Below are 21,522 nucleotides of genomic sequence, written 5' to 3'. Positions count from 1 at the left end.
ATTCTCTATATAAATAAATGTTTGAAAAAATTTTCTATATAAATAAATTTTTACCAAATTTTCTATAAAAAAAACTATAGTAAACAAATTTTGACAAAATTTTCTATAGAAATAAAATTTTGAAAAAAATATCAATAGAAATTTTTGGAAAATTTTTTGTGTAGTTTTTTGCAAAATTTTCTAAAGAAATAAAATGCTGCAAAATTTTCTATAGAAAGAAAATTTAGACTAAATTTTCTATAAAAATAAAATGTTGACTAAATTTTCTATCGACATAAAATGTTGTATGAATTTTGTATAAAAAAATCTATAGTAACAAAATTTTGGCACAATTTTCTATAGAAAAAAATTTGAAAAAATTATTAATAGAAATTTTGGAAAATTGTTTGTGTAAATAAAATTTTGCACAATTTTCTATAGAAGCAAAATTTTGGCTAAATTTTCTATAGAAATAAATTTTTGACAAAATTTTCTACATAAAAATATTTTTATACCCACCACCATAGAATGGTGACAGGGGTATAATAAGTTTGTCATGTCGAAGATGAGCTAGATCCGTCCAGGTTTTGATATAGCTCCCATATCAACCGATCGCCCGATTTGGGGTCTTGGGCTTATAAAAACCGTAGTTTTTATTCAATTTGCCAGAAATTGGAAACCTAGAGGTATTCTAGGGCTATAAGGAGGAGTGCTGAAAATGGTGATTATCGGACCATGTTTTAATATAGCTCCCATATAGACAGAACTCCCGATTTTATTTCTTGAGCTTCTAGAATCCGTAGATTTTATCCAATTTGTCTGAAATCGGAAATCTAGAGGTATTATAGGACCATTACAAGGCGTGCCGAAGATGGTCATTATCGGACGAAGTTTTGATATAGCCCCCTTTTAGACCGATGTTACGAGTTTACTTCTTGGACTTCTACAATCCGTAGTTTTTATCCAATTTGCCTGAAATTGAAAATCTGGAGGTATTCTAGGAACATTAAGAGATGTGCCGAATATATTGTGTATCGGTCCAGTTTTTCATATAGTCCCCTTATAAACCGGCCCTCCGTTTTGGGGTCTATATACTAGAACTACAATAGATGTGCTGAATACTGTACGTATCCTTCCATGTTTTTGGCGTAGCCCCATTAGTCCGATTGGACAAAAATAGACCCAAAAAATTATTGAAGTTGGTCCGATGGTCAGACCAAATGGAATTTTTCTGCAGAAATAACATTTGGACAAAAATTTCTATAGAAATAAAATTTTAACAAAATTTTCATAGAAATAAAATTTTAACAAATTTTTCATAGAAATAAAATTTTAACAAAATTTTGTATAGAAATAAGCTTCTTAAAAAATGTTGGGATACAATATTATGCAAAAATTTTGTACAAATTTCTGCAAAATATGTAATAGAAATAAAATTTTGGCTAAATTTTTTACAGAAATTAAATTTTGGCTAAATTTTCAATAGAATTAAACTTTGGCTACATTTTCTATAGAAATTAAATTTTGGCTAAATTGAAATTTTGGCTAAAATGAAATCTATTGAAATAAAATTTGGACCAAATTTTCTATAGAAATAAAACATGGACAAAATTTTCGATAGAGATAGAATGAGGTCAACATTTTATATAGAAATAAAATTTTGAAAAAATTTTCTTTCGAAGAAAAATTTTAGAAAAATTGTAACTTTTAAATTATTTTAATTTAAATTAGAAAACTGGTTCCCTGGTACGAATTTTGGAAAAATTTGGTCCAAAATAAAAATTCGTTGTTGCAACGCTGGTAAGGCCTCCATATAGACCGATTTCAGATATTGAGGATACAGAAGGTGCATTTACCATAAATGTAAATTTGCCAGATATTACTTCTCGTAATCATAAAACAGCTGGTGTACTATAGATTTTAGATTTCAAATCAAGGTATTTTTTCTTAATTTTCTTGCACATTTACAGTATATGTTTATGATTCCTTTAAAACTCAAACAAAAATAGTTCTTATAAATCCGGAATCTGATAGGTAAAATCTTTGCATTTATTTTCGGGATGCGAACTGGTTAAACTGATCTGTCATCAAACCCCCATGAAATTTTCTAAGGAAATTAGTATATTTGATTCATGGTGGTGGATATTTATGATTCGGCCCGGACGAACTTACTGCTGTATATACTTGTTTTATTTTTTATTTTCTATAGAAATAAATGTTGACATAATTTTCTATAGAAAAAAATATTTCTATAGTAATAATATTTCGAATAATTTTTTTATAGAAATTAAATTTTGACAAAACATTCCATACAAATACAATAGTGACAAAATTTTCTATAAAAAACAACCTTGACAATTTTTTCTGTCATATGTGTGTAGGTATATAGCCTTAAAATAAAATTAAAAACAATAAATTCGAATTATTGTTCGAATTATTTCAAATAACTTGATATGGGGATTAAAATGGATCGATCCAGCCCATTTGCTAGTCTAAAATTCTAGAAAACATAAAATGATAGCCGTAATTGGAAGTTGATTTTCATTTCCAATCATGGTGTACATTGATCGAATGCATAACGCATTGGAAACTAATTTGCGTAAAAACTTTTTTAGTTACAAAAATGTGAAGTGTTTTAAAAAATTTTGTTTAGCCGGAGTCGGAGTCGAGCAAAATTTTTACGACTCCGACTCCGACTCCGACTCCAGCCAAATCTTCAGACTCCGACTCCAAGACTCCGACTCCGACTCCACAGCCCTGATTAAAACTAAAAAAAAAATTGTATAATTAGGTTAAAAATAAAACTCTTAAAAATTATTTTCTATGTGTGTTTTTTACTTAGAAAAAAATAAAGATCAAACTAATACCATTTCGATGAAATATTTATCCTGTAGAAAAAAATGTGTGATAAAAAAAAGTGTGGACAATACTAGTATTGGTAAAACGAACATACGATAATTTTTTCAAAGGTTGGATTGTTTTTGTTGATTAGATAACATATTTCTTAATTACTTTGAATTTTGTTCATATATTTATCGTACATCCCCACACCCTCACAAAAAATCGCCTCTGTAACATATACTCCCAAACATATTTTGCTTCAAGCATATACATTTTTGGGTATTGCCCAAACATTTATATGTTTGATCTCTTCCAATATATAATATGTTTGAAAGCATATTGGTCTAAACAATATATGTTTGGGTAGTCTAAGTTCCAAACATTTTGTATTTTTGCATCCAAATTCAATAATGTTGTCTTCCAAAAAACAATATGTTATTATGTGAACATATAATATGTTTGGAAGCATTTTGCACCCAAAAATATTATATGCTTAAAAAAAATTCTCCCAAACAATATTGTGCTCAAAATTTTATTTATTTATTTATATATTTACAATCATAATGAATTATAAAAATAAACAGGTAATATAGGTGCTAACAACATAGGTTTTCGACCTGAATGCTCAAAATTTTGTTTCTGCCCAATTGTATATTCCCCGACATCTTTCTCACTTCCACGAGATTTTTTAATTCTTAGCACATTTTTCTGTAATACAAACATTGTAGAAGAAATTATTCAATTTTATGATTTTTTTTTTATTTTAATTTTACCTTTTGCCGGACGGGGATTCGAACAGCGGACCACACAGTTTGTACGGATCAAAGAAGTAGCTGATCAATTGCCCAAGGAAAAATAAAATGTTAATTTTGTAATAACAAGCAACAACCACCAACTTAATTCAATATCGCTCCCTGTTAAATAGCGCTCCAAGCTACTAAACACTTATATGTTTATAGGCTATTTCTAAATTAATATAGGTTTGCATCCAAGCATATTATATTTACAAACATTTTATGTCCCAAACATAATATGTTCTAACATATTAACATATATGTCGCAAACATGTTATGCTAGTTTATGAACATTATATGCTTGCACTCAAAAATATTGTGTTTAAAAATTTGTGTTCCAAACATATAATGTTTATAGCCAAACATATGAAAAACAGTATTTTTCATCCGTGTATATTCCCCCACATCTCTCTCACTTCCACGAAATTTTTTAGTTCTTAGCACCTTTTTCTGTAATACAAACATTGTAGAAGAAATTATTCAATTTTATGATTTTATTTTAATTTTACCTTTTGCCGGACGGGGATTCGAACAGCGGACCACATAGTTTGTAAGGATCAAAGAAGTAGCTGATCAATTGCCCAAGGAAAAATAAAATTTTGTAATAACAAGCAACAACCACCAACTTAATTCAATATCGCTCCCTGTTAAATAGCGCTCCAAGCTACTAAACACATATATGTTTATAGGCTATTTCTAAATTAATATATGTTTGCATCCAAGCATATTATATTTACAAACATTTTATGTCCCAAACATAATATGTTCTAACATATTAACATATATGTCGCAAACATGTTATGCTAGTTTATGAACATTATATGCTTGCACTCAAAAATATTGTGTTTAAAAATTTGTGTTCCAAACATATAATGTTTATAGCCAAACATATGAAATACAGTCTTTTTCATCCGTGCATGTTTATGAACTTTGAGCTTCGATTTATTTTTTAAATGGAGGATTGCTTGGTATCGATAAAATGCTTGCAACATTTTTGTTATATACCCTTAAGGATTTTGGTATTGATGCCGAGCCAAAGATGTTTCTTTATCAGTTGAATAGTAGACAAACTTCTATTATATGACAGAAAATCTATTATATGACACAAAAAAAAAATCTCAAAAATTTTTCCAATTTTTTAAAAAATATTCAATTTAATTGATTCAACAAATTATTTAATTGAAATAAAAATCGACCACAAAAATTAATAGTATCAAATAATCTTTTAATTGGACCAATTAAGTTTTTAATTGACTTTCAAATAATTTTTTGATTGATACTATCATTTCTGTGATTGAAGACATTTCAAATAAAAATTAATTGGATCCATTTATTTCGTGATTGAAGACAAAAAATATTTTTTTGCGTGAATAAAATAGTGATATATTGGTTGTCAATATCCCAGCAAAAAATCTTCGCCAAAAAAGTAGTGAAAATGTTCTTTTTGGATACGGAAGTGGTGCAAAATTGACGCAGAAGCAATGAATTTAACATGGGTGCCTCCTGAAGAACAAATTTCATCCCTTCTGTTTGATATTTTACACAATGCAAAATTGGTCCATATCGGTCCATAATTACCCTACGTTCACAAAAACTCAAAACAGAATGTTCACGATTTCATCCACGGGTGTTCTCGATTTCATAAACGGCATTCGTTTTTCTTTGGCCACGAAAAGTCTTAAAATAATCGTTAGACGTTGTTACACACACAAAAATTCACGAAAATGTTTGCAATAAAAGTCTTGATTGAATTAAAAAAAAAAAAATCAATTAAAAATTTAATTGATTCAACAAATTTTTTAATTGAATCAAAAATCAATCACAAAAATTAATAGCATCAATTAATCTTTTAATTGACTTTCAATTAATTTTTTTTTTCTGATTCACACCAAAAAATTTTTTTTTGATTCAATCACGAAATTAATTGACTCAATTTTTTAACTAAAATATCTTCAATCACAGAAATGATAGTACCAATTAAAAAATTAATTGATCCACATAAAAAAATTAATTTTTTGTGATTGATTTTTGTTTCAATTAAAACATTTGTTCAATCAATTAAATGTTTAGCTGAATATTTTTTAAGACTCAATTAAAACTATAATCGGAGACAATTAGATCAATTAATACCGTGATTCGCCGGTGGTGCATTGTGCTAAGCCGTCTGCTAACGCGTACGGTGCAGTAGTTTTATATTCACCCTTAAGGTGAGTATTAAGTTCGAGTTAAGCCGCTAAAATCGCTAAAGTTTGTATTCCTTAAAATGGATTATTAAAGAAAAGTAATCGTGAAAAAATGACGTTTTTAGCGGCTAAACTCGAACTTAATACCCACCTTTATTCCTGAAATCGTCCTCGCTCTCGCCGCCGCTTTTTGTCGTCTGTCGCTTTTAAGTCGTCTCGTCATTCATTTGGTATTCCTGTGAAGTGGCGACGGCAACGACGACGATTACTTTTTGTACCAATTACAATACTGGGTAATAAAAGGCCGATATCACTAGAAAACAATCAGCTGATGTGAAAAATTTTAATTTTTTCGGTTTAAGAAATTTTTATAACTGACGCAGTTCTATGTCGGAAAATCAAAAAAAATATATTTAATTTGACGCGGAAAAATGTGGATATATATTCAAGGACAGTAAAAGCTTCCAAAACTATAAAAATGGCGACGACGATGAGATCAATGGCACAAGAATCATCGTGAAAGAAAACAATCAGCTGATGAGCAAAACTGAATTCTAATTATTGGATAAATGATAAATGTGACTCGGGAAATGATTTACATTATCTTTGTTTGATGCTAAATAAAATACATTAGAAGAGTTTCTATTAAAAATAAATGGAATTGAAAATCAACAAGTTTACTTTAATTGTGCAGTTTTCTTTTCTATGATGTGAATGTGATGACTATAACTATTATATATACAGACCTTTGTCAATTTAGTATAAATAGCGCATTTTAATATCAATAGATTTGTGATCGTGGTCAGCTCAGGACTCCATGAGTTCCTTAAAGAGTGAAAGCTGGAATAAATACTTGAACAATATAGTTTTTTTTTTTAATAATAGTTACAGCTTTTTACCATTTGTTACAATTTGTCTCTAAAGGCCAAAGGCATTGAAGTACAAACCATTTGTTCCAATTGGTTTTAAATCATTGGAGTCAGTCTAGCTCATCTAGTAGCTGATATCTAGTTCCTTTTTTTAATTTTTTGTAATTTTTGAAGATTAGTCACTTTACTTCTTACCAAATTTAATTTTTATACCCTCCACCATAGGATGGGGGGTATATTAACTTTGTCATTCCGTTTGTAACACATCGAAATATTGCTCTAAGACCCCATAAAGTATATATATTCTGGGTTGTGGTGAAATTCTGAGTCGATCTGAGCATGTCCGTCCGTCCGTCCGTCTGTTGAAATCATGCTAACTTCCGAACGAAACAAGCTATCGACTTGAAACTTGGCACAAGTAGTTGTTCTTGATGTAGGTCGGATGGTATTGCAAATGGGCCATATCGATCCACTTTTACGTATAGCCCCCATATAAACGGACCCCCAAATTTGGCTTGCGATGGCTCTAAGAGAAGCAAATTTCACCTGATCCGGCTGCAATTTGGTACATGTGTTAGTATATGGTCACTAACAACCATGCAAAAATTGGTCCACATCGGTCCATAATTATATATAGCCCCCATAAAAACCGATCCCCCGATTTGGCTTGTAGAGCCTCTAAGAGAACCAAATTTCATCCGATCCGGCTGAAATTTGGTACATGGTGTTAGTATATGGTCTTTAACAACCATGCAAAATTTGATCCATATCGGTCCATACTTATATATAGCCCCCATATAAACCGATCACCAGATTTGACCTCCGTAGCCTCTTAGAAGACCAAAATTCATCTGATTCAGTTGAAATTTGGTACATGGTGTTAGTATATGGTCCCTAATGACCATGCAAAAAAATGGTCCCCATCGGTCCATAATTATATATAGCCCCCATATAAACCGATCACCAGATTTGACCTCCGTAGCCTCTTAGAAGACCAAAATTCATCTGATTCAGTTGAAAGCCCCCATATAAACCGATCACCAGATTTGACCTCCGTAGCCTCTTAGAAGACCAAAATTCATCTGATTCAGTTGAAATTTGGTAAGTGATGTTAATATATCGCCTCAAACACCCATACAAAAATTGGTCGATATAGGTCCATAATTAAATATAGGGCCCATATAAACCGATCCCCAGATTAGACCTCCGGAGCACCTTGGAAGAGCAAAATTCTTCCCATTCGGTTGAAATTTGGTACGTGATGTTAGTATAGGGTATCCAACAACCATGCAGGAATTGGTTCCTATCAGTCCATAATAATATATAGCTTCCATATAAACCGATCCCCAGATTTGACCTCCGGTGCCTTTTGGAGAAGCAAAATTCATCCGATCTGGTTGAAATTTGATACGTGATGGTATCATATGATATTTAACAACCATGTGAGTTGATATTTGTGGATGACAGTCTTTCGTAGAAGTTTCTACGCAATCCATGGTGGAGGGTACATAAGATTCGGCCTGGCCGAACTTACGGCCGTATATACTTGTTTAAATTTATTTTTCAATTGTTCGATTAATAAAGTCTAAATAACTTCTGCAAAAATGAATCACTAAACTCGTCGCTGGTAAATTTAACGGCGACAAAATGCGACGATATAGGCGACAAAAAGCGACGCCAGGAATACCGATTTTCGTCGATAGCAGAATATATCGACGAACGGAATACCAATTAGTATCGACAGACGAAAAGCCACGGCGAGGGCGACTTCAGGAATAAGGGTATTTTTTATTTTTAGTTTTTCCCAACTAAATTTTTTCAAATAACGGTGAACCCAACAAGAAGGAAACTTTTGGTTAATTTTTTAGATACTTTAGGTTAATTTTAGAAAATTTTAACTAAACTGTATTACAAACGCCGATTTTACAAAAATAAGTTAATATTTTCCAACAAATTCAAGAAAAGTTTTAAGCTCAAATGTTTATTTTCACTTGATAAAGAAATTTTCGAAGTTTGAAAGAAAAAAAGATTGATGTATGTCTTATTGGACCAACATCGCTTTTATATGTTCTATAAAAAATGTAATACTATCTGATTGATGGTGTAAATATCTCCAAATTACGGCTTTATCCCCAGCCAAATCCTCAGACCCTCAAAGTCAAAAAAATATCGCCAACCAATCTCAGTGTGGGGAAAATCCCCTAATCTGACAACATTGCTGTGGTATATTTTCCCGATAATATACGGCATTTATTTTGACCCCAAGGTCAATGAATAAGAGCAGGGAGCGTTCATGGGCCCTAACGGCGGCCCACACCATTACCATCGGCAGCACTTGAATTCTGGTGGCCAATCGAAGGTGTATATTTCGAGCTGATCTCTTTGTTTGTTCACAAACTTCTCCATTTGAAAGGGTTTCTCATCGAAGACACTGTACTCGGATCACACCTTAAAAAGTGCTTCAAATTCAGTGCAACAGCAGTTGAAATAGTGGACGTCCGTGTTATGACAAGCCCATGTTAAATTTCAGGAGGAACAAATTTCTTCCGATCCGGTTGAAATTTGAATCCTCGATATAAAACTATCAAGAACTTAAGTTGCTTATATAGGAATTTAATCTGTCTTTTTTATCTAACATTAACTTCATATGGACTAACTTACAATTTAGAAATTAATGTTAAAAAGTTGTAAGATACCTTGCCATCGGCTACTGTAACCACAACCCAAGTATTTAAATTTTGGATAAGAGTCTTTAGTATAACTTTGAACGCAATCCAAGGTGGAGAGTACATAAAATTCTGCCTGTCCCAAATATCGGCCACTAAAATTCCCGCTTGTAAGTTTACTTCACCTAATGTACAGCAGGGTGCACTACATATCTCCATAACCTCTCAAATTTGAAGATGTTCTCAACGTTGAAAGTATTTTTCATTTTCATAGCTAACTGTTTTTTATTGTATTTGTCACCCTTTTTACGATTACAAATAAATTGCCGCAAATAAGAGTTGATAAACAGAGAGAAACGTAAGCCAAACTTTAGGACTATAGCAGTGAAATAGGTTATGCGGGCAAAACAAGTCTTCAGCAGACATTTTTACATAGAATCACACAAACACGGGCACATAAAAATTCTATCTACCACCAACATCCAACATCATATGGGATTTTAATAATTTTTTCTCTCTTTTGTTTCGAGAGTGGAAAGGAATAGTAAGTGTAACATCGTTCAAGGGTATGAATATGAAGCTGGCTTGTTGGTACAACGAACATCCTTTGTGTCAGCTACGAGTAGTACTAGTTGTGTATTGTACTTGTATAGTTGACTTGAGAGGTACTTGGCTACAAGTATGTTTGTACTCACTCCCATACACCCTCAACTCACAACTCACTTAGTCACAAAAACCATCTAAAGATCTCAGTTGCAAACCGGGACCAACAAAAATCTACAAGTAATCAAACACTCATCTGTGTGAATTCATTGTGCCGTATAGTCTTCGTGCATATATCATACACACATTCATATTTCTCTCGACACGCTAGTACAAACATTCGCACTACTTGCACTCACATGGGCCGGATTGTAAAAGAGACATGGTTAGAAAGGCTTTAATGTCTCTTAGCCATTGATATGTGTTTAGTGCTCAAATGCGTTGCATATTTTTTTCTATCACTCAAAGGAAAGGTGCTCGACTCGAACATTTCCATTTTTCTTATGCAGATTCTTTTCTCACCGATATTCGCGGATATTTGGTGAAAGTTAAGCATATTTGGGCTAAGTCCACATTTTTATGGACTTAGTCCCAGGAACAAGACTGGAGATGCTGTGCTTTAAAATAGTGTTTTAAAACCTTTTTACTTTGTTCCAACAAAAGCTTTAATTTGAACTACGCTGGTGGTTCAAATTAAAGATGCAAGATGCGAGATTATCTCAAGAACAATTTGTTATAATGTGGTATATCCTCTTCAAAAAAATCCACAAAATGATTTTGAATGACCGTAAAATGAAGTTGATCGAGATAGCAGAGGAACGTGTTGGTCATATCATTCATCAATATTTGGATATGCGGAAGCTCTGTGCAAAATGGGTGCCGCGAGAGCTCACATTTGACAAAAACAACAACGTGTTGATGATTCTGAGCGGTGTTTGCAGCTGTTAACTCGTAATACACCCGAGTTTTTCCGTCGATATGTGACAATGGATGAAACATGGCTCCATCACTACACTCCTGAGTCCAATCGACAGTCGGCTGAGTGGTCAGCGACCGGTGAACCGTCTCCGAAGCGTGGAAAGACTCAAAAGTCCGCTGGCAAAGTAATGGCCTCTGTTTTTTGGGATGCGCATGGAATAATTTTTATCAATTATCTTGAGAAGGGAAACCCATCAACAGTGACTATTATATGGTGTTATTGGAGCGTTTCAAGGTCAAAATCGCGGCAAAACGGCCCCATATGAAGAAGAAAAAAATTCATGAATTGGGCTTCGAATTGCTTCCCAACCCACCGTATTCTCCAGATCTGGCCCCCAGCGACTGTTTTTGTTCTCAGACCTCAAAAGGATGCTCGCAGGGAAAAAATTTGGCTGCAATGAACAGGTGATCGCCGAAACTGAGGCCCATTTTGAGGCAAAACCGAAGGAGTACTACCAAAATGGTATCAAAAAATTGGAAGGTCGCTATAATCGTTGTATCGCTCTTGAAGGGAACTATGTTGAATAATAAAAAAGGATTTTTGACAAAAAAAATGTGTTTTTCTTTGTTACACCGGGGACTTATCAGCCAACCTGTTACACGCTCACAAAAAATCGCTTCTGTAACATATACTCCCAAACATATTTTGCTTCAAGCATATACATTTTTGGGTATTGCCCAAACATTTATATGTTTGATCTCTTCCAATATATAATATGTTTGAAAGCATATTAGTCTAAACAATATATGTTTGGGTAGTCTAAGTTCCAAACATTTTGTATTTTTGCATCCAACTTCAATAATGTTGTCTTCCAAAAAAACAATATGTTATTATGTGAACATATAATATGTTTGGAAGCATTTTGCACCCAAAAATATTATATGTTTAAAAAAATTCTCCCAAACAATATTGTGCTCAAAATTTTATTTATTTATGTATTTACAATCATAATGAATTATGAAAATAAACAGGTAATATAGGTGCTAACAACATAGGTTTTCGACCTGAATGCTCAAAATTTTGTTTCTGCCCAATTGTATATTCCGCCACATCTTTCTCACTTCCACGAGATTTTTTAGTTCTTAGCACCTTTTTCTGTAATACAAACATTGTAGAAGAAATTATTCAATTGTATGATTTTTTTTATTTTAATTTTACCTTTTGCCGGACGGGGATTCGAACAGCGGACCACACAGTTTGTAAGGATCAAAGTAGCTGATCGATTGCCCAAGGAAAAATAAAATGTTAATTTTGTAATAACAAGCAACAACCACCAACTTAATTCAATATCGCTCCCTGTTAAATAGCGCTCCAAGCTACTAAACACATATATGTTTATAGGCTATTTCTAAATTAATATATGTTTGCATCCAAACATTTTATATTTACAAACATTTTATGTCCCAAACATAATATGTTCTAACATATTAACATATATGTCCCAAACATGTTATGCTAGTTTATGAACATTATATGCTTGCACTCAAAATATTGTGTTTAAAAATTTGTGTTCCAAACATATAATGTTTATAGCCAAACATATGAAAAACAGCTTTTTTCATCCGTGTAGGCTCATCATTAGAAGACCCTTTTTGCATAATTTTTTGAATCAATAAAATATTTCATTGAATATTTTTTAAAACTCAATTAAAAATTTAATTCGAAAAATGTTGGTGATATTTTTTTCCTGTATACATACATTAGAAGTAATGACATAGTAAGAACTTCCAAGTTTTGGGTTGTATTGCAAATGAAGAAGTGGACCATTAGTGGGTAGATTCGACGTTAAATAGAAGAAAAAATGCGGTCCAATCAGGGTTGGCCTATCACAAACTGTGACTTTGGCGACATACATTTGCGACGGTATAATACGTATGTCGTAAAAGTCGTAACCCTACTGTAGAAAACCTAATTTTGAATAAAAGAAATTATGAGCATTTTTTAATTTAGTTTGGCTACCCGATGAAAGGAATGCAAAAAATATGGTGTTATATTGTACTTAGTGAAAACTTTACAAGTTTTCTACCTGAGCTTTTTTTGCATCAGCGAATGACTAGTTTTGACAATTTACAATTGAAACTTCTTCGCACATATCATCATCTTGCATATCATCGAATTCGCTGCCTTGCTGACGCGACTGAAGTAATTTGAATTTGCGACTTTTATTACGTTGTCTACATTTTCTACATTTAATATTTACGACGCGTATGTGGCGTTTACAACTTTGCGACAGTCGCAAAGTTTGATACAGACCATCTCTGGATCCGATTAAGCGTATCGCTTTTGCTCATAGTTCATACCTAGTCAGGATCAGTTTGAGCCATATCCTCTATATTCACCTGATTTGGCACCATGCGACTTATAGAAACCTCCACGGAATCTAATCCACATCACTAACTTTTTCATTCCGTTTGTGACACATCGAAATACTGGTCTCAAGCTCCATAATGAGTGAAACTATCGATGTCCTTCCGTCCGTTTCTCATACCCACCACCATAGAATGGTGACGGGAGTATAATAAGTTTGTCATTCCGGTTGTAACACATCGAAATATCGATTTCCGACTATATAAAGTATATATATTCTTGATCAGGGAGAAATTCTAAGACGATATAATGATGTCCGTCTGTCTGTCTGTTGTAATCACGCTACAGTCTTCAATAATGAAGCAATCGTGTTGACATTTGGCACAAACTCTACTTTTGTCTGCAGGCAGGTCAAGTTCGAAGATGGGCTATATCGGTACAGGTTTTGATATAGTCCCCATATAAACCGACCTCCCGATTTGGGGTCCTGGGCTTATAGAAACCGTAGTTTTTACCCAATTTGCATGAAATTTTAAACTTAGAGGTATTTTGGAAACATAAAGAAGTGTGCCAAAAATGGGGAGTATCGGTCCATGTTTTGGTATAGTCCCCATGTAGACCGATCTCCCGATTTTACTTCTTGGGCTTATAGAAATCTAGTTTTTATCCAATTTGCATGAAATTTTAAATCTAGAATTATTTTAGGACCATGAAAATGTGTGCTAAAAATGGTGAGTATCGGTCCATGTTTTGATATAAACCCCATATAGACCGATCTCCACACTTTAGTTCTTGGGCTTATAGAAGCCGTAGTTTTTATCCAATTTGCCTAAAATTGGAATTGTATGACCACAAATGCGTGCACCGAAAACGGCGTGTATTGGTCCATGTTTTGGTATATCCCCCATATAGACAGATCTCCTGATTTCACTTCTTGGGATTATAGAAACCATAGTTTTTATCGAATTTGCATGAAATTTGAAATCTAGAATTATTTTAGGACCATAAGGAGGTACGCCGAAAATATAGATTATCGGTCAATATTTTACTATAGCCCCTATATAGACCGATCTCCAGATTTTACTTTTTGGATTTGTAGAAAGCGTAGTTGTTGTTCAATTTGCATGAAATTGAAAATCTGGAGGTTTTTATACCCTGCGCCATACTGTGGAACAGGGTATTATAAGTTAGTGCATATGTTTGCAACACCCAGAAGGAGACGAGATACACATGGTGTCTTTGGCAAAAATGCTCAGGGTGGGCTCCTGAGTCGATATAGCGATGTCCGTCTGTCCGTGAACACATTGTTGTAATCAATGTCTAGGTCGCAATTTTAGTCCAATCGACTTCAAATTTGGCACAAGTATGTGTTTTGGCTCAGAATAGAACCCTATTGATTTTGGAAGAAATCGGTTCAGACTTAGATATAGCTCCCATATATATCTTTCGCCCGATATGGACTAATACGGTCCCAGAAGCCAGAGTTTTACCCCAATTTGGTTGAAATTTTGCACTAGGAGCACAATTAGTAGTGTAGTCAAGTGTGCCAAATTTTTTTGAAATCGGTTGAGATTTAGATATAGCTCCCATATATATCGTTCGCCCGATTTACACTCATATGACCACAGTGGCCAATCTTTTACTCCGATTTAATTGAAATTTTGCACAGGGAGTAGAATTAGCATTGTAGCTATACGTGCCAAATTTGGTTGAAATCGGTTCAGATTTAGATATAGCTCCCATATAAATGTTTTTGTGATTTCGACAAAAATGGTCAAAATACCAACATTTTCCTTGTAAAATCGCCACTGCTTAGTCGAAAAGTTGTAAAAATGACTCTAATTTTCCTAATACATATATATCGAGCGGTAAATCACAAAAAAACTTTTGCGAAGTTTTCATAAAATTGCTTCAGATTTAAATGTTTCCCATATTTATACCCTTCACCACTACTGTGGTACAGGGTATAATAAGTTTGTGCATTTGTATGTAACGCCAAGAAATTGTGGTCATAGACCCATCTTTTAGTATACCGATCGGCTTAGAATTAAATTCTGAGTCGATTTAGCGATGTCCGTCTGTCTGTCTGTCCGTTCGTCTATCTGTATATGTAATTTTGTGCACAAAGTACAGCTCGCAATTTAAGTCCGATCGTCATCAAATTTGGCATAGGGCCGTTTCTTGGGACAGAGAAAAAATCGGTTCAGATTTAGATATAGCTGCCATATATATTTATCCCCGATTTGGTCGTAGTTAGCGTGTTTCTCAACCTATTTTCTTGAAATACCGTACATCCAAATATTTTATAAATCTCGAAAATCTTGCAAAATATCAGCCAAATCGGTTCAGATTTAGATATAGCACCCATATATATCTTTCGTCCGATTTAGGCTCATATGACCACAGAGGCCAAAGTTTACTACCGATCTTCGTGAAATTTTGCACAGAGGGTAGAATTGACATTCTACCAATGCTTGGTAAATTTGATTGAAATCGGTTCAAATTTAGATATAGCTCCCATATATATCTTTCGTCTGATTTGAACTTATATGGCCACAAAAGCCAGAGATTTTCCGTGATTTGCTTCAAATTTTGAACAAGGGGTACGTTTAATAGTATCGTTAGGTGTGTCAAATTTTGTTAAAATCGGTTCAGATTTAGATATAGCTCCTATATATATCTTTCGTCCGATTTGGACTTATACGGCCTCAAAAGCCAGAGTTTTGCCCTGACTTGCTTCAAATTTTGCACAAGGAGTACATTTAATAGTATGGTTAAGTGTGTCAAATTTTGTTAAAATCGGTTCAGATTTAGATATAGCTCACATATATATCTTTCGCCCGATTTGGACTTATATGGTCTCAAAAGCCAGAGTTTTGCCCTGACTTACTACAAATTTTGCACAAGCGGTACTTTTAGCGATACTATTGTATGTGCCAAATATGGTCAAAATCAGTTCAGATTTAGATATAGCTCCCATATATATCTTTCGTCCGATTTGAACTTATATGGCCTCAAAATCCAGGGTTTTGCCGTGATTTGCTTCAAATTTCGCGCAAGGAGTGCGTTTAGTAGTATCGGTAATTGTGCCAAATTTGGTTGAAATCGGTTCAGATTTAGATATGGCTCCCATATATATCTTCCGTCCTATTTGCACTCATATGACCAGGGGGGCTAAAGTTATACTCCCATTTACGTGAAATTTCGCATAGATAGCAGAATTATTATTCTAACTATACATGTCAAATTTAGTCAAAATCTGTTCAGATTATATATAGCTCCCATATATACGTACAGCATATATACAAATTGTCTCCTTTATATAGCTTCCAGCAAATGTGAAGTAGTTGGCCTACATAGGGGTGAAGGGTATAATATAGTCGGCCCCGCCCGACTTTAGACTTTACTTACTTGTTTTTTACTAACATTGTGTTCCACCCTAGTGCATTAGCCGACTTAAATTTTCAGTATATAGATTTTGTAGAAGTCTATCAAATTCTGTCCAGATCGAGTGATATTTAAATGTACACTGTTAGAAAAATATGTTTTTCATATGTTCCGATATAAACAAAATGTGTTTCGGGCACGATTTTAAACCACAATATATTTAAGTGCGAACATGTAATGTTCCTAAACTAACACTAAATGTTTGGGACATCTATGTTAATATGTTAGAATATATTATGTTTGGGGCATGAATGTTTCATAAAAATAATATGTGTTCACATAATATGTGTGAATGTGAACATAAATATAAATTAACAAATTTCGAGTAAACATATATATGTTGTGATATTTTATTCAGAGAGCGACAAAAAGAGAGTATAGAGAAAGAAATAGAGATGGGAACCGGGAGGGTTGACGAAAGATATCAACAGAACAAAGCGAGAGAATGAAAAAAGAACAATTTCTGTGAAACCGCTTGTATGTTGTTTCGGAAAACTGTTTTATGATAAGGCTAAATATTTGATATGCTTAAGTCTAAATATTATTTAATTTGAATAAAGAGAATAGACATTCGGAACCAAGAGAATAGACATTTGAAAAACAAACTGCATATGTTTTCGCCTTGAGAGCAGCATTTTATGCATGTGTGAACATGTGTTTTGTTTATCATTTTGGCATTATGGGCACATTTTTTCGTTAAAATAAATCAGGGGTCTTCATAAAAATAACGAAAGGGCACTATACTCTTTTTAGAGTTGGGACAGTAAAATTAAATAAGGAGGAAATAGTGAAAAATTACACAGTAAAATGTAAAAAAACAAACTTTAGTTCCTCTTTATTAAAAAGTAGTCCACGAGGAGTTGACGGACACCATCAAATATAAAAGCGGGCATTAAGTTCGAGTTTTACAGCTAAAACAATTTAAAAAGTTTATTTTCTTTAAAATGAATTATTAAAGAAAAATAAAAGGAATTTTAGAGCGATGGTGTTAAATGCTAGTAAAAAACTGTTCACTCCTAAATAAATTTATGTTTATATTATAAAATTATGTATAAATGTTTATACTCGACTCCACATTCTTCTTTTGTTAGTTTTTGAATTCCTTCCAAATTTTAAAGTTTTGTACAAAAACAGTTTTTATTAAAAAATTTTTATTTTTGCAATAAAAAATAATATTTTATCCAAAAATCAGTCAATTTCGTTTATATTAAGCACTGTTACTGACTATAAATCTTTAATAACACACATTTCGAAGTTTCATTTAAAAAAATTTAATATAGTATAAATATAAATGTGTAAATTTAAAAAAAAAACAAAAAAAAAGTTCTGTCGGAGCAGGGATTGAACCCACGACCCTTTGTATGCAAGGCAAACATGCTAACCACTGCTCCACGTGGCAAACAAATGTATGTTTCTGTTAAATAATGTTATGTTTGCATGGGCTCGTGGGCGCTGCAAACTATGCTATATAAATGTAACTTAAAACGATAATTATCTACTGGTGACTATAACAGCTACGTAGCCCAGTGGATAGTGTGTTGGCTTACAAACTGTATGGTCCTCGGTTCGATTCTCCGTGCAGGCGAAAGGTAAAATTTAAAAAATTTATAAAAGTGAATAATTTCTTCAACATTATTTGTATTACAGAGAAAGGTGCCAATAACTAAAAAATTTCGTGGAAGTAAAAATTACGAGTATGTTAGGGAATGAGCACAATCGTGTTTGGGAAAAATTCTTCCAAGCATATAATATTTTTGGCTCAAAATGCTTCCAAACATATAATATGTTCACATAAAACAAACATATTAATGTTTCGGCAGTATGCAATAATATATGTGCTTCCTGCAAAATATGTTTGGAACATATGTTAAAGAAGCGATTTTTTTTTGAGGGTGTACAAATATCATCATAGACTCAAACAGTTTGCTCGTACCCAAAACACCGCTCTCCGGTTTTATTTTACTTACTCATTGTGAAGATTATTGTGTGTGAGTCTGTGTTTTATTGTTGCTAGTTTATGTTTATATAAATTCATATTCATTAATGTAACAAAAAACATTCAAACGCACATAAACACACAAACATATGTATACACTCATACAAATGTAAACAATTTTTTTTAGAAAAGTTTTAACAACCACGTAACTGACAAAGTTTTTAAGAGTTTTACATGTTTATTGTAAACATGAAAATGAATGTGAAATTGGGAATATGAACGGGAATGCGAATAGAATAGAACGTGAGCGTATGTATGAGTGTTTACATATGTATGAGTGCAACCACCCTCATGCCAACGTTACTCCTGTAAACTTGGTTACATGACTTCACAGTAGTTTACAAACAAAAATTACTTTCACACGGATGAAGGGAAGATCTGCTGCCAGCAACAGTAGCAAGCAGATGCGTTATGGCACATGGCGCCAACACAAAAAAACCATCCAACCAACCATCTATGTTCTTCATGTATTATTCGACAATTAAATGTTTTGAGCTTAATGCTGTCGTAATTCTATCTCCGATATTGTATTTTTCGTGTGGGTGTATGTCAGACTTAGTTGGTTGCATGAAAATCCTAGGCACAAAGATATAACTAGTAAGTTAGCCGTGCTTGTATGTGCAGCATTTTCACATGATAAAGTATTATAGTTAAATGTTTCTGTTAGTGAAATGCATATAAATAATTTAATCAGTTTTTTTTTTCACAAAGTTTTCTGTCACGCGGCATAATACACTTTAATTAAGAGTTTTTATTAAAAACGTACAAACACATAGAAGGATCAATTGCAACATATTTCGGAAACTGTCAACGAAAATGGTTCAAGTATAGATCAAGGGTTCAGTAATTTTGTTGAGTCCATTAGAATTGATTCAGTAGAGTGCGAGATCATTCGGATCATAATATTTTATAAAGTGAAAACCAATAGGAACGCAAATGACTACGTTGAGAAAATGACAATGGTTTATGACTATTATAAAGCAAGAAGTGTACTGCAGAAATAAAATTACGACAAAGTTTTATATAGAAATAAAATTATGACAAAATTTTATATAGAAATAAAATGTTGACGTAATTTTCGAATGAAATAAAATGCTCACAAAATGTTCTAAAAAAACTAAATTTTGACAAAATTTTCTATAGAAATAAAATTTTGACAAAATTTTCTATAGAAATAAAAGTTTGACAAAATTTTCTATCGAAATAAACTTTTGACAAATTTTCCTATAGAAAAAAAAAATTGAATAAATTTGCTATAGAAAATTTGACAAAATTTTCCACAAAAATAAAATTTCAATGGAAACAAAATTTTGATATAATTTTCCACAAAATACAATTTTGACAAAATTGTCTATCGAAATAAATTTTTGACAAAATTTTTTATAGAAATAAAATTTTGAACAAATATTCTATAAAAATAAAATGGTGACAAAATTGTCTAAAGAAATAAAACGGTCACAAACAATTTTGTAAGATTTTGACAAAATTTTCTATAGTAATAAAATGTTGACAAAATTTTTTAAAGAAATCAAATTTTGACAAAATTTTCTATAAAAATAAAATTTTTGACACAATTTTCTATAGGAATAAAATTTTGATAAAATTTTCTATAGAAATAAAATTTTAACAAAATTTTCTATAGAAATAAAATTTCATAAAATGAAAACCGATAGGAACGCAAATGACTACGTTGAGGAAATGACAATGGTTTATGACTATTATAAAGCAAGAAGTTTACTGCAGAAATAAAATTATGACAAAATGTTATACAGAAATAAAATTATGACAAAATTTTATATAGAAATAAAATTTTGACAAAATTTTCGAATGAAATAAAATGCTCACAAAATGCTAAATTTTGAAAAAAAAACTAAATTTTGAACAAATTTTCTATAGATATAAAATTTTGACAAAATTTTCTATAGAAAAAAATTGACAAAATTTTCCACAAAAATAAGATGTCAATAGAAACAAAATTTTGACATAATTTTCCACAAAATACAATTTTGACAAAATTTTTTATAGAAATAAAATTTTGAACAACTATTCTATAAAAATAAATTAAAAATAAAATGGTGACAAAATTTTCTAAAGAAATAAAACGGTCACAAAATTTTTGATAGAAATAAGATTTTGACAAATTTTTCTAAAGAAATAAAATGTTGACAAAATTTTCTATAGAAATAAAATTTTGACAAAATTTTCAATAAAAAAATATTTTTGACACAATTTTCTATAGGAATAAAATTTTGATAAAATTTTCTATAGAAATAAAATTTTGACAAAATTTTCTATAGAAATAAAATTTCATAAATGAAAACCGACAGGAACGCAAATGACTACGTTGAGGAAATGACAATGGTTTATGACTATTATAAAGCAAGAAGTGTACTGCAGAAATAAAATTATGACAAAATGTTATACAGAAATAAAATTTTGACAAAATTTTCGAATGAAATACAATGCTCACAAAGTTTTCTATAGAAATAAAATTTTGACAAAATTTCCTAAAAAAATAACATTTTGACAAAATTTTTTATAGAAATAGATTTTTCTGTAGATATAAAATTTTGACAAAATTGTCTAAAGAAATAAAATTTTGACAACATTTTCTAAGAAATAAAATGTTGACAAAATTTGCTAAAGAAATAAAATATTATTGTTGTTTTTGATTTCAGCTTAAAACCATGCATTGACTAAACTACAAGTGTAGCTTAACCAACAGAGGAAAATAATGTTTAAGGAATTTATTTGACCAAAGCCCTATAGACTGCAAGATGATTGATGTTTCGAAATTACCACATTCCTCATCAGCATTCTCTACTTGCAGCAAAATTATCAGAATAAATTCGGGTAATTCACTCAACCCAAAGTGAATTATACTTGAACCTTCCGAAAAAAGGTTTGATAGTCGGCTA

The sequence above is a fragment of the Haematobia irritans genome, chromosome 1 (assembly GCF_050003625.1).
Source record: "Haematobia irritans isolate KBUSLIRL chromosome 1, ASM5000362v1, whole genome shotgun sequence".
NCBI classification, from domain to species: domain Eukaryota; kingdom Metazoa; phylum Arthropoda; class Insecta; order Diptera; family Muscidae; genus Haematobia; species Haematobia irritans.
The sequence above is the reverse complement of the archived record's forward strand: the minus strand, read 5'-3'. Positions refer to the sequence as shown.